The 15505-nt window shown below is 42.8% G+C and overlaps 1 long non-coding RNA gene across 3 annotated transcripts in view; it reads right to left on the bottom strand.

Moving 5' to 3' along the window:
* Nucleotides 1-3178: 3178 nt before the first annotated feature.
* The window catches only part of LOC128334506 (uncharacterized), a 317003-nt gene continuing 304676 nt past the window's right edge, over nucleotides 3179-15505 (bottom strand). For all 3 annotated transcript variants that reach the window (XR_008311296.1, XR_008311297.1, XR_008311298.1), the window contains exon 5: nucleotides 3179-3355. This is a non-coding gene — a long non-coding RNA (uncharacterized LOC128334506). The remainder of the gene's footprint in view (nucleotides 3356-15505) is intronic.

Here is a 15505-nt window from a genome sequence, read left to right as displayed (position 1 = left end):
AATATATTGTCATACTTGAGGACTTACAGTCATGATGCATGTTGTGATATTTCATTTTGCACAATGAAATGATCTTTTTACAAAGGGCTGGCAAGTGCCATTTTCAAAGCACAGACCTTTAGCCCACACCTTTCCTCACTCAGAAAAATATAATTGTAAGGAAACATTGAACCATTTGCTTTCTTTGAAGCACTTATGAAGAAACTCTCTCTCTCTCTCTCTCTCTCTCTCTCTCTCTCTCTCTCTCTCTCTCTCTCACACACACACACACACACACACACACACACAATTAGTCTGCATTTGCTGCATTTAATAATTTCCAGTAGAAGGACATACGTATATCCCTGACGTCTATTTACAGTTGCTTCACTGAACACACTCGAGTAAGGTATCATTTCAGTTTGATCCCAATGACATTTCATTTATTAACTGTGACTGATAAATGCAGTGCCTCTGAAATCAGATAAAACTTTGATCAATGGCTTCATGGAGAGCAGATCGCAATAGCCGCTCCTGTCCTCCATAGGCCACCCAACTGCAATCAGCACCATTTTGTTTAATCAACAGCTCAGAAAACAATGTGTTGGAAAGCTATCCTTCCATTAAAAGATGAGAGAAGATATGCCTTTCCTAAAGGCTCCCCTGAAAGACAGAAAACTACAAAAACTAAGCTCTGTAGCTGACAGCAGATTTTTATTTCCTGAAGTACAAACTAGGGAACAGGCTTAATTCAGTTTAAAACTAGGGGTTCTTCTAAAATTCTCTTCTTCCTGATTTCTGAGTGTCAAATTACCTAATTTTGTTTCTGACGGGGAACTGATGCATTCAGGATGCTCCGTGGTTCTGGTTTTCTTTCCAAAATTTGTGGTGAGTGCTGTGCATGCACGGTTAGCCATATTTTCCTGTTCCTGTGCATCTATCACCCCCTCTGTATTATCAATGTACACATATGCCTTGCTAAAACATTTCAAAAAACATTTCAAACAAATAATATTGACATAATCATATGTCTGATTTCATCCAAATCCCTTTTGTGCAGTGTTTTACAAGTGTGCAGGAAGGCAGGCGCAACACTGCACAAACAGAATCCTGGTGCAACCCAATGTACATTCACGTCACCTTTTTTGCAGGACTGGTGCACACAGAATGGGTAACTGACTTGTCTGTAAGTGCTTGAACCCATGCCAAGGCAGGAACCTGAGGTTCTCTTGCAGCCTCAAACCTAGATGTGTTTGAGGCTGCAAGAGAACTGGTTTGCCAAAGCATCGAAGCTGGCTTGCCAAACCAAATGCTGATCACCCAGAGGTGTGTGTTATGTCTGAACCCACACTCTTCATGAACCTCTGGTTTGTTCCAGGCAAGCTCACCCCTTTTGCCATCAGGACCAATGACTGTGAGGTGGCTGGCATAGGGAAAGCTTGCCAGTTGAAGGGCACTGCAAGGCAAGCTGGGATAGTATCCAAGACCTCACTGAGAGGCTCAGCTAGGAAGGGGAGGCTACCTCTGACACAACTTGGCTGCTTCCAACAAAACAAGGTATGTGATCATCTGCAGTGCCATCTTCACGTTATCTCCATATCTCAGGCTGGGGAAACCGCAGGTTCCAAGTGATTTGGAAAGCCAAATGTTTCATCAATGTGCATGCATGCCATGTTTCATCAATGCGCACATGTGCATTGGTGATGCTGAGGGGCAAACATGCAAAATCAACCAAAGGAACAGAAAGCCATGGCAAACAGAGTATGCTGCAGTTATTAATTTTTGAAATTATAATTAATTTCAAAAAAAAATTTGAAATTATCCTGCTTCCTAAAATTTAGCAAAGCCTGAATCCAGAGTACACCAAACATACAGAACAATAAAAGAAAACTAACAGAGGACTCAGCCCACTGGGCTCAGCCCAGTGTATGGTTTATAACATTATCCTGTGGATTGGGGGTGTGCGAACCAGCTCGGTTCGAGCCAGGCTCAATGCTGAGCCGGCCCGACTCGAAAGGTTCGGGGTTCAAACTCTACAGGTAAAGGGGAATCCAGTGAGGGGGCAGTAAAGGGGGCAGGGGGCTTCCCTAAAAGTAGAGTGGATGGGAGGGGAGTAAGAAAGTACCTTAAAAGTGCCACTGGCGGCCACACAGGGGGTAGAAACTTCCCCCCACTCCCGCCAGCCTGCCCCTGAGTGGCCCAGGCTGGTTCATGTTTCAGGCCTCTGTGCAGGCATGGAAGTCACTAAAATGGCTTTTGTCTGATGGTCGACGAAACCGGCAAAGCTGAGCCAAACCATCTTTCTTGGTTTGTGCACATCCCTACCATGGATCCATAGCAGACTTGGGAGGCACCAAAGATATATATCCTCATGTTCAAGGTACTCAGTGTTCTGGCAAGATGGCACACACAAGCAACATAGATCTAGTACAAAGATGCTCATGCAGAACTTTACCCAATGTTAAAATGAAGAGGGTGCCTCTAGCACCTTTCCTTCAGGGAATTCAACCCCATAAGAGCAACCATGAAAGCATGCTTTGAACAGATCAGTGATATGATATGAATGGACTCTCTTTGTCTCTGGGAACACCTCTGCATTGAGACAACCTCCCCACTTCAGATAAGACCCAATCAGGACTGATTTCCTCTCATCATGGTTTCTGTTTGACACAGAGATTACCCAGAGATTATGGGCCAACTTGGACCAAATTCTGACCAGCCATCATCAATCATATGGGTCAGAAACATGTATGCATGTCTCCCCCTAACTAGGGGGGAGCAGTTCATCCACCCCTCACTGCGGGATGAAATACTACTTTAAGCCACTGAGGGGCAGTTCAGGCGGACCACCCACTTCCTGCCCAATTCGGTGAGGACAGGATGGTGCACCAAATAGGGAGAAATGTGACCAGTGGGTGTATCATTGGAACTAGCCCTGTAGAGATTGTGACAGAGCATGGAAGTAAACCGGCAGCACTTTTCAAAAGGCAAAAATCATATATATGAACACCTCTGATATATATCTATATGTACACCTCCTTGCAACCACAGAAATAGGACACAAATCCAGCAGTGTCAAGCCATGGAAATGAATGATATTTCAGTTAGTGGTGGTTGAATCCTCGTATGCTTTCAGTACTAGTCACAACTAACTTTTACAATAGTAGGTGCATAGTAATCAAATGTCCACCAGAGCAACAGGATTAGACTGTTTTATAGCAAGCCACATTTGCATTAAATACTGTTCAAAAAGGAAGCCTTCATGATTTTATTTCCTTCCAAGCCGACACATCTGTATATGTTGTTCTCCTGGTCCAAGGTTCTCCCTTCTTTACAGCAACTCCAATTTTGCTCGGCAATTTTCTCTCAACTGTAGCTACAGTGAAAGAGAATGTGAGATGTGATGATGTTTATGAGAATCTGACATTTATCATTCAAGTGAGAAAAGATCTGATGATTCTCAAATGACATAGCCGAGAGCAAGTTATGTGATCTTTGTCTCCCACACATGGAATAAAAGTCACATTTCTCGCTGGCCCATAATTCATTCAGTTCCCCGACATTTTTGCCATCCCTGCCTTAATCTGGCTCCCCACAGTCACTGGATCTCTGCCAGCTCTTCCTCCTGTACCCAACTCACACCACTGCTGCAGAGAAGCCAAAAGACATCCAAGTCAATACAGGAGCAAGGCCTAAACATACCCGGCTCACACTCCATCCAACACTTACTGCCTTATCGCATTCCCGGAGAGTCAGGCCTCATCAGGATTTAGAACAGGCCTGCTCAGCTTAGGCCCCTCCAGCTGTTTTAGGACTATAACTCCCATAATCCCCAGCCACAGTGGCCAATAGCCAGGGATTATGGGAGTTGTAGATCAACATCTGCAGGAGGGCTGAAGTTGAGCAGCACTGATTTAGACTCATTGACAAAGGCTCGACATTGGAACCTATGCAGAAAAGTTAAGGACAAAAGCATCACTGAACATCTGCAGAAGGTGTTTCCTTCATAAATGTGTTCTCCCAAACCAACCCCTCCACATCCCTTTGAGGATGCTAATATGCCACCTTTGAAAACAAGAACTCAAGCAAGCTTGCCACTAAAAAAGAAAGCAAGCACAAACTCAGATCAATATTAATTAGACAAAAAAAATGAATCAAAGTAAGATCAAAACAGATAGAGCAGCAGCCAAGATCTATATATTAAAATATATACATGCTGACTGCACCCCCAGGAATGGGCCTATGATAAAGCATTTTGCGGAGGAAATGTACCCCTACACCCTGACTTTCACTGCTCCACTTTCACTGCTCCACTGAGCCCGCAGCAACCAGAAGGCAATTTCATTTTTGTCCACCACTGCCAAGCTACTTGCTTGTTCTCAGCAGCTCCTCCTCTCCTCTCCTCTTCTCCCCTGTGGCAGCATCCCGCTCTGCCTGACTCAGCTATGTAGATCTTCATCTTCTCTCTCCTCCTCCACCTCCCCTTAGCCTGGGTTGGCTAAGAAAAGGTGGGGGGTGGGGTGAGCAGAAAAGGAAGGGAATGGAGGGGAATAGAGTAGTGGGACATTCTATGGAGTGTCCCTAAATACTCCACCCTCCATATTTCCTCTTTTACTCCTTCCCTCTTTTTCAAAATCTGCCCTGCATGCAGAGGAGGAGGAGGAGGAGGAGGAGGATGGTGCATGTGCAGGCCAGTCAAGGAGTGGTGGCAGAAATTGTTGCCACTGTAAAGAAAGAGGAGGTGGAGTTTGTGTGCACATGCACTGCATCAGTAGTGTCAGGTAGGGTGGCTGTTGCCACCACAAAGGGAAAGGAGGTGGGAGAGATAAGGGAGTGACATTTGACCCCCTGCCCTGTCTCAGGCACACTGAGGTCTTGGGATGCCACTGATAGTCCCTATTTAGGAGACAAAATCTCTTTTCCCTTGTCCCTTGTTTCCTGTCCTTATTTTTCCCCTACTTAGGCATTTTGACTAGATAACATATTCCAAAGCCTAGTTCACGTGATCAGAAACTAGGTAGGACAAAGGTCCTACCCAAGTTTGGGAGACGTGCACAATCCCATTTTGTGAGTGTGTGCAAGTTAAAAAAAAACAAGGCAGCAAGCAGGGGAAGTGATCGTCTGCAAGGCACCCACTGGATAGGAGGGCTCCGTCTTACCCCAGCAGCTGTATCCAGCTCTTTAATGAGGTAGGAGGAAAAGCCCTCCTACCCAGTGGAATTCTCACTCCCCACTCCTCCTCCTATCTTGCTTTCTGCTCGCACATGTTCTCAACCCTGGATCAGATGCTGATCCTGCCCAATTTCCAATTGTGTAAACTAGCCTAGCAAATACATGTTTTTATTATTTATTTTAAATATTTAGACACACACACCCCACCCCTACAGGGCCATACTGCTCAGGATGACTCACAAAATTAGTAAAGCAGATAAAACTATATACACAATATAAAATGAACACCATCCATACAAATTTATTCTGACTTGCTATGGTTGTCATCCTTCAGGAGGTGGATTTACTTCAGAGTAAGCCACGTAATGGCGCAGTGGGGAAGTAACTTGCCTAGGGGGCAAAAGGTCGCCGGTTCGAATCCCTGCTGGTATGTTTCCCAGACTAAACACCTATATCAGGCAGCAGCGATATAGGAAGATGCTGAAAGGCATCATCTCATACTGTGAGAGAGGAGGCAATGGTAAAGCCCTCCTGTATTCTACCAAAGGAAACCACAGGGCTCTGTGGGCGCCAGGAGTTGACACCAACTCGATGGCACAACTTAACATTACAAACATGCATAGGGCCTAGCAGCAAAGTTTTCTATTGCAAAGGGTGAGGGGACGGGGGGGGGGGTAAATAGAAAAATTGGACATTTCAAAATCTCAATGCACTGTATCCATTTCATTTCAGACGTGGCTCTTCACCCAGGCTTTTAAACAAAAGTATTGTTTTTACTGCTGCTGCATTGTGTTTATATTTATTATTGTTTCTAATAGGTGTTTAAATTTTTAAATAGAGATATTATTTTTATATTTATATTATCTGTACTTTTGCATTTTAATTATGCATCGTTTTAATTATTTGGAAACCACTTTGAGATTATTTTAATGAAAAGCAATATATAAATCGAACAATAAATAAATAAATTCCATTCTGCAGCAATGTGATCTTCAACTGAGTCTGCATCACTGGAAATTCTGTTTAGCCGGTACATCTAAAAGCAACCTCTTTAGCAGGGGGGAAATAACTTGGAAGCAAAAGCAAAGCATTTGCTTATAGAAAATATAGGGAGTAAACTTTTAATGGCTTTGCTTCCAAACAATTTAATAGCTAAGTGATCTATGGTTTACTTTAACACATATTCTCATTAAAACTCAAGTAAATATCTCTGGATACAGACACATTCCATGCCATTCTCTTTATTACTTAATTTTCCAGGTATCCCAGCATGATCTGAATAAATTATGCTGACAATACAAGACTATAAATGATAAATCAACAACACAATTTTAGTGATATATAGCATGAAATGTAAATAATAACCAGAGCTGCTAATTGGCCCGCTACCTGGCAACAAATCAGTAAGTGAGCTATTTTCACTGGTAATGCTTCAGTAGTGTACCACCCCAATCATTAAGTATTTCTGGCTGGTAAGCTCTTTCTATGGTTTTTCTGAAGGAGATGAAACTGTGGGATGAAAATTAACTTGGGGGAGGGGGATGTGGAATCATGTGGCAAAACTATTGTGCATGGATGAGACAGGCAATGGCATTTGCAATTTTGAAGCTGTGTCTTTCTCCTGGTATTTTAAAAAGAGGAGAAATAGAAGGAAGCAACGTCATCTTCTACTGATGTGTTGAACACAATCTTTTGAAACTATCCTATTCAGACATTATGTTGTACATGCATACAGGAATCTGTACATGGGCATGTTTTTATGGGAAAGACCATACACGCATTCATTTAAAAAGTGAATCAGGGTACAGATAGAATGTGTCCCACTTTATATGCACTGAACATGTGTGAATAACTATTATTTTTATTTACTTATTTTTAACATTTATATACTGCTTTTCAGACGAACCTCCCAAAGCAGTTTACATAAATGCTTCGATTAGGAACCATATATCAAGAATATGTGTGGATATTTACATGTGGAGGCCTTTAGGTCTTGTTTCATCTCTCTTCTCTCTTCCTCTCCTGGTCGCTCTGTGGTGGAGGTTGGAGGAGGGAGGGACCGCCTTAGTAGAACATGGTAGCTTAATGGTGGCAGCTCTCCAGGCGGCGTCTCTCCTCTCCTCCCCTCATAGCAAGATGGCCCCTGGTCATCCTGTGGTGGCAGTTGGGAAGGGAAGAGCCACCTCAGCAGAACATGGGAATTTTGTGTTGGCAGCTCCACGGGCTATGTCTCTCCTCTCCTCTCCTCTCCTCTCCTCTCCTCTCCGCAAGATGGCCCCTGGTCACTCTGACCACATTTGCACATAAATGAAACCGGAGGTCCTGTCACCTCTCGTTTTGTACACTGTACATCAGAATGCTGGCAATTGGAGTTTAGCCAAAAAATGAACCCACAGTTTCCCTCCCCGGACTCCAATTTGTACCTTCAGTTATCTCTAAGTTTTGCCATCTTCAACTCCAGTTTGGAGGTGCCAGTGTTATATTTGGACGCTGGCACCACAGTTTCCCCCTTTTACAACTGAAGTTGAGGGAGAAAGCTCCTTCCTCACTACGGCTGTTATTGGCTGCCAGGAGTGAGTGCCAATTAAAATATTTTAAATTTTGTACACTGCCTAGAAATGTACATATCAGGAAGTATAAAAATATGATAAACAAACATACAAACAAACAAACAAATAATGCCATATGTACATTCAGGTACACATGTACATGTTTTGAGGTGAATGGCTGTACATGTATTCATTCATTCATTCATTCATTTGATTTCTATACTGCCCTTCCAAAAGTGGCTCAGGGTGGTTTACATTAAAGTAAAAACAACTAAAATCAATTAACAGTTAAAATTGGAAACTGTAAAAACAGCATAAAACCATTAACAATTAAAACATTTAAAACAATTTTTAAAACCCTAGAAAACCAGGCTAAAACCCTGGAAGGCCAGGCCAAACAGATAGGTCTTAAGGGCTCTCCTGAAGGCCAATAATGAAAGATTATGGATTTCTGCCAGGAGTGCATTCCACAGCCCAGAAGAGAAGGCCTGAGTCGCCACCAGACGTATTGGTGGTAACTGAAGATGGACCTCCTCAGATGACCTTAACGTGCGGTGGGGATCATTCAGAAGAAGGCACTCTCTAAGGTAACCTGGACCTAAGTCGTTCAGGGCTTTAAAGGTAATAACCAATAAATCTAGGCCATAAGCCCCCCAAATAACATTATTTAGTTGACTAATCAATTAACCAACCTATAAATCTGCATACATTATTCTGTGAGAAAAAAACTCATTCTGAAGGGAAAAACATACTTATTGTTTTAAAATGATGCATATATGCACTAGATTCAAGTTCCACAGTGTTCATGGGACTTACTCTCAGGTGCACAGGATCAGTCTCCATTACTGAACATGGAGCTGGATTGTATAAATTCATCAACACAACTTTGCAGTAGGTCAAAGAAGTAAGAACTCTATGGTGGAATGAGAATAGAGTATGCACACTGAAGATCAGTATGGTGGAGCTAGCTGGAAGAAATGTAGGATTTGCCTTGAAAACCAGTGCTTCAGGGTAAAACTGCACTACTTTATATCTATGCTTTGCATGCACCTGCTTGTTTTTAAATGTTAAATGGCAGCTAGATCAGCCTACGGATCAAGACCATGCAGAGGGAGGGCTTTGGTGCTCCCTGTAACAGAGAATCCCAGACATTGTTGGCTACAACTCCCAGCATTCCCAGCTGCAATGGCCTTTGGCTGGGGATGCTGGGAGTTGGATTCGACATCTGTGATTCCCTTTTTATTTCATTCATTCATTCATTCATTCATTCATTCATTTGATATATATACTGCCCTTCCTAAAGTGGCTCAGGGAGGTTTACACGAAAATAAAAAATACATACCCATTAAAATTAAAAACAGATTAAAATTACAATTAAAACAAGATAATATTAAAAGCCAGGCTAAAAAGATGGGTCTTTAAGGCTCTCCTGAAGGCCTCCAAGGAAGACAGTCCTCTTATATTCATGGGGAGCGTGCTCCACAACCTAGGGCGACAACAGAAAGGGCCTCATCCCAGGTTGCCACCAGATGAACCAGTGGCACCCGAAGATGGACCCGTCCTGATTATCTCAAGGAGCAGTGGAGATCCTCTAGAGAACGACGCTCCCTCAGGAAAACTGGACTTAAGCCATTCAGGGCTTTAAAGGTAGTAGCCAGCACTTTGTACTTTGCCTAGAAACAAATTGGCAGCCAGTGTAACTTTTAGTACAAACACTGGAGGGCTTCCTCACCATTGTCCCAATCCAGATCAGGGTCCCCGGCAAACACTATCTGCAAAAAGAATGAAGTCCATGCAGAGGGAATTAAAGACCATGCAGAGGGAGGGCTCTAGTGTTCCCTCTAACACAGAATCCCAGATGTTGGCTCCCAGCAAGCATTAACCGCTGGCAAAGGGGGTACAACTTGGACTGGGGATGCTGGGAGTTGGATTCAACATCTGCAGTTCCCTTTTAGTACTAACACTGGAGGGCTTCCTCACCATGTTCCAAATCCAGATCAAGATCTCCGCGAACACTATTTGCCAAAAGAATGAAACTCTCAGTTGTAATAATAACAGCTTTCTCCCCTTGTCAAGTATTGTGTGGGGCTCCCCAACGTAGTTTGGAACCATAGTGTGGATTATAGGGCTATTGTCACCCACACCTGCACCATCGTTCTGATCTGCAGGGCTAATCCAGCTGCTATTTTGCTATTTGAAAAGCAAATATGTGCTCAAAATAATGTGCAAGTTGACCTTCAGAATGCAGCGATTGTGGGTTCAAACCACTTCTACCACAATCCATCTTTGCCTGCTTCAATGTCGCACTCCATTAGGACAAGCACAGAAGGCATATGCTTATCTTCACATTCAGGCGAATATGATCCAATCAACTAATTTCAAGATAATCTGGCCTCAGAGTCATTTGTGGGAGTGGGAAGGGAGAAGGAAGGAGCTATTGTATTTCTGCAATATCAATCTGTAAGTGTAATCAGATAAAGGGCTCCCCTACAGTGTGTAATTGAGAGAGGTGGCTACTTAAGGCAGCCATTAATTACCCTTGGCTTTTGAGCCCCTGGGTACTTGTTTACCAAAAGCTAGTTTTAAAGAGAGCAGGTTATCGGTTACTTTATTGCATGAGATAACCTGTTATCTCACACGCTGAATTTGCAAAAAAACAAGCACCTAATCGTTCAACACCAAAGGGCAATTTGCTCATTGGCATTTGATTATGCAAGCATTCCTCACGATCTCTGGGAAAAAGATAAGCTGCCTTTGCTTGCTACTCAGAAATAAGAGGCTTCACATTGAGAAACAGATGTCATACTGCAGCATCCACTAGGTAGTATCAACTCAAAGAATGGGAACCTGCTAGAATCTGTTCTACAGGGTCAATATCCTCATTATTGCATGCTTTACCCATGGTGCATTGTGCATCCTCTCACTTCCTGATGATCAGGTTGTCTTTGGTGTCACTTCTACATTTAGCGTACTCAAGTGGTGATTGGGACATAGGAAGCTGCCTCATACGGAATCAGACCACTGGTCCATCAATCAATCATCTTTCTTTGGTCCATTGACCAGCAAAACTGGTCCATCAGGATCAGTATTATCTACAAGGACTGGCACAGGCATCTTCTCCAAGGTCGCAGGCAGGAATCTCTCTCAGCCCTATCTTGGAGATGCTGCCAGGGAGGGAACTTGGAACCTTCTGTGGAAGCATGCAGATGCTCCTCCAAGAGCAGCCTCATCCCCTAACGGGAATATCTTACAGTGCTCACATGTAGTCTCCCATTCAAATGAAAACCAGGGGAGACCCTGCTTAGCAAAGGGGACAATTCATGCTTACTACTACATGGAACTTTTATTGGACTCTACCACTTTAGGTTGCAAGTGGGGGACAACATGAACAAGGGTTCATTTTCCCCCATGAAAAAACTTCTCATATAAAAGGAAGATGACTAGGCTAAATTCTTCCCTTCTGCATATGGGCATGGAGTTTCTTAGACAGAGGCAAAGCCAGCATTCACACAAAACACTCTTGGGCAGAGGCTGAGGGCCCAGTACCCTAAAGTGCATATACTTGGCAACAGTGCTGGTCCCTCAGGGAGGGAGGATTCGGTGCAGGATTCCCTGCTAATGGAGCAAAAAGTGGTGATACTCTTTATTGAGCAGGGGGCGAGCAACTGGCCCTATCCATCCCCAGCACAGCCTCCCTCCAGTGGCTGTTGTCGGTGTCTATCTTATGTTTCATTTTTAGACTGTGAGCCCTTTGGGGACAGGGAGCCATTTTATTTATTTTATTTATATCTATGTAAACCGCTTTGGGAACTTTTGCTGAGAAGTGGTATATCAATATTAGTCGTCTTCCTATTTGGCCCAGTCAGCAACTGGCAGTCAGTGGCTAGGTGGCCCCCTTGTCCTTACCACAATAATGGGCATTGGTATCTTTCATATTTGGCAACCCAGTAGCTGCTACCCACCATGTTTTTTTCCCCCCATAATGCCCCATGCAGCACAAGGTTCTAAACCCAAGTTAGTGCTGATTTGAGGCAGATCAATGTGTAGCCCACCTGCATAAACAACAGATTGACAGATGGACTGCCATTGGTCCATCTCATCCCATATTGTCTATGTTGATTGGTGACTGGCAACTCTCAAGGGTCCAGGCACAGATCTTTCACAGCACCATTTATCCAAGATCTTTTAAAAAAGAAGAAGAAGAAGAACCCTGGAGATGTCAGGAATGAAACATGACACCTTCTTCAAGCAAAGATACCCACTATTCACTAGAATGGCCCTCCCAACATTGTACATGTGTCTTTATCAGAGAAGAAACTGTACTTCACATAAAGCAGAATTCAAGGCAAATTTGGAGGATCATATACAGGTTATTCAACAGAAGTTCAAACAATTATTCTATGACTATCAGACGGAAACACACACACACCAGCCATTTGGGGGTTTCACAAGTTTTTTTAAAAAATAATTTTAAAAAATTAATTCCACTCGCCACCACCCAGTCTAGGAGCTTAGATTTAGCAAGGGGGGGTCTCCAGAAGATTTCCCTCCCCCCGCCAGCCTCCATTATGTGCCAAATCGCCCAGCTCAGGCAGTCTTTGGCCTGTTCCAGGCCTCACCCGTATGGTGGGCATTTTGGAAGGCGTTGCGCATGCCCGATGGTCCTCTGCAAGGCCTAGGTGATTTGGCACATAATGGAGGCCGGTGGGGAGGAGGAACATCTGGAGAGACACACTCCCGCGGCCAAATCTATCGGGTGGTGGTGAGTGAAATTTATTTTTTTGACTAAATTTTTTAAAAAACTTGCGGACCCCCCCCCCGAACCAAACCAAACTGGGGGGGGGGTCGGGATGGCAAAACCAAACACACCCCGTCCGGTTCAAGTCCAGTCCAGACAGAAACCAAACCAGGCTACCCGGTTTTGTGCCCACTCCTAACTAACGGGCTGGGAATCAACTGGAAGTCCCTTACCTAGAAGTAACTAGGGAGGATAGGGACCAGCTTTGCTATATACGTTAGGGAATTTATTTATGTTTAAATGCTTGGACCTGACTGCATGGTTCTTGTATTTCCTGGAGAATGGGTTACTTGAATGGAATAAGTGATTGTGGATGCCTTTATCGTTTCCTCTATCAACCAAATATTAATAAATCCTTGTTGTTGTTAAAGAATGTCCTGCTCTAGTCACATGCTCTTGAAGGCCTAAGACTGCTCACGCCTTTCTTGTAGGGAGGGGTTTACTCTCCCAGAATATTCCCTTGGAAAGTTGAATCTGTTCATATAAAACAGTGGATGGTGGGACTCCTCACAGTTAGAGGAGGGATTTTGTATCCCCTCCACTTTGATGGTTACGCACCTCAACAGATTCCAAGCTAGGTTTTGAGAGTAACATTTCTTTCAGCCCTGCTGGAAATTCAGTTCTACAGCACCTCCAAAGCCCATGAAATATTCAGAACTATATATCTTGCATTCTTTTTAACTAAGAACTGCTTTAATTCCGTGCTAGTGTGCGACTGAAGTCATAACATTTTTGCATTTGGCAGATGATAGCAGTAAATAAAATAGCCCTGATGAATGGTAGAAAACTGTTAATTACGTTTTGTTTGCTCTATTGTTTGTGGATCACTTGCATGGTTAAAAATTAATCTTATGATGTTATTTAAAACAATACATGTGACATTTCAGATCTTCCAGAGAAGGATGCTTAGTAATAATAAATAGGTGGACTTGTCAAAGGAAATTTGCTAACTCAACCATCTTAAATGGATAAAAGGAGCTAACTATAAATTACTGCAAGGTGGGTTTTTTTAAAAGGCTGTATTTTCTTTAGAAAAGCCCCCACATGTCTATCTTTTGTTTTTATTCATTGATGAATTCTGGATAGGCAGAGAAAAACAATAAAAGTTTGATGATTACATGGCCATCCTTGACAACCTTAAATATTTCAGAGACTAGGAAAAATATCAGTCTTGTGTGAGACTTGCATTAGGAAAAATAAACACTGCTGATAAAACTCTAAAGAATCCTACAAGGACAAGGACTTGAGGAAAATAGGATAATGGAGAAACAACTGTGTTTCCATTTAGAATTCCATTCTCACTTTTTTCTTTAATAATCACACATCATTTCAAATGTCCCACTTGTACATAGACACAATTGTTGTTCCCGATCTAGATGCATAGCTAGCTGTTCAGATATCCCAATTCAGATATGAATGTTCTAACTGAGGCTTTAATATTGTAATAGATTGTGCTTTCCTGAGGCTTTTGAGCAGACACAGCTCACAGGCACAGTTTTAGACTGGAGATACTGAACATGGGGCTGCAGCTCAGTGATAGAACATCTGCTTTGCATGCACAAAGTCCCACGTTCCATGCCTGGCATCTCCAGACAGGGTTGGGAGAGACTCCTGGCTGAAACCATGGAAAAGCTGCTGCCAGGCAGTGTAGACAATACTGAGCTACATGGACCAATGGTCTGCCTCGGCAGCTATAAGACAGCTTTGCATGCACCTATGAAGCATGGCAGATGTGGCAGAAGGAATGTGATAGTGGCATCAGGCGAGGTCTCTGACCTCCACATGTTAAGTGGGTCAACTCCCTACAAAAAGTAGATTTCCTAATCACACAAGCAGGGAGCTTGTGTATGCATAGGCTTGGTGCAGAAGAGCTGATGAATACATGGCTGCTCATCATGAGTACAATGGACACTGGGACATTGTCTGTAGCTCAGTGGTAGAGCATCTGCCTTGCATGCAGAAGGTCCCAGGTTCAAGACCTGGCATCTGCAAGTCGAACTGGGAAAGATTCCTGCCTGGAATCTTGAACATCTGCTGCCAGTCTGTGTAGCCAATACTGAGCTAGATGGACCAAGGGTATGACACGGTATAAGGCAGCTTCCCATGTTCCTAACATGAGCAGGGCCTGCCACCAAAATCTCTGTCTCCATGCATTCAGAATCCCGTCTGCTATCATGAATAGGACTCCTGGTATGCACAGAACAGACCACAAAATGTTTTGCAAACCATGGTTGTTAACAAGTTATCTAAGCCCCTCTTTTCGGTAAATCCTTTGTACTGTATTGTCACATTTTTAATACATGAAAAAGGTTTTGTAAGAAAACTTGTTATTGATCTTCTGCAAAACTGTCTGAAGAATTCCCTTTACTAATGCTAAAAAATGGAGTATCTCATTGTAAATAATTTACTCCCCCACCCCTTCAGCCTTCTTCATATTGTACATAGAAATGTTTGGATCCTTCTAACTTTGTAATGTCTTATTTCATATACTTTTTAATTCCCTGTACAGATGTTTGGATCCTTCTAACTTTGTAATATCTTATTTTAAATATCTTTAAAGTCTCTATACAGATAAAGAAGTACAAATAATTTATTTTAGAAATTAGGTAATTTAAGTCATACATAAATCACTTTTTTATTTTCTGGAAATAGAAACCAGACGAACAGAAAAGGATTAAATAATTCATAAAGTGTCCAATGATGAACTTGCGTCCAAAGCAGCTATCCTACAAATACAGAATTTAAATGTGAGATTGCTCATTACAGGTTTGGTGTTCCTTTTGTTTAGTATCCTCATAGATAACCAAATCACCACAAACTTTTCCAAAGAATCCCCCCAATTAAAAGGGATGCAACTTTTAGTAGATTAACTAAAACCACTCTTAACTAAAACGTTGCCTGCAATTAACTGGGCAAACTGTTACTCATTAGACGAGTTATTTTTAACACAAGAACTTATGAATGTATGAAGATGCCTTTTACCAAGCCAGATGATTGCTCCAGTGGG

Source organism: Hemicordylus capensis, chromosome 9 (genome assembly GCF_027244095.1).
Source record: "Hemicordylus capensis ecotype Gifberg chromosome 9, rHemCap1.1.pri, whole genome shotgun sequence".
Classification (NCBI taxonomy): Eukaryota; Metazoa; Chordata; class Lepidosauria; order Squamata; family Cordylidae; genus Hemicordylus; species Hemicordylus capensis.
Note: the sequence above shows the minus strand (reverse complement) of the source record. Positions and strands in the feature narration are given on the sequence as shown.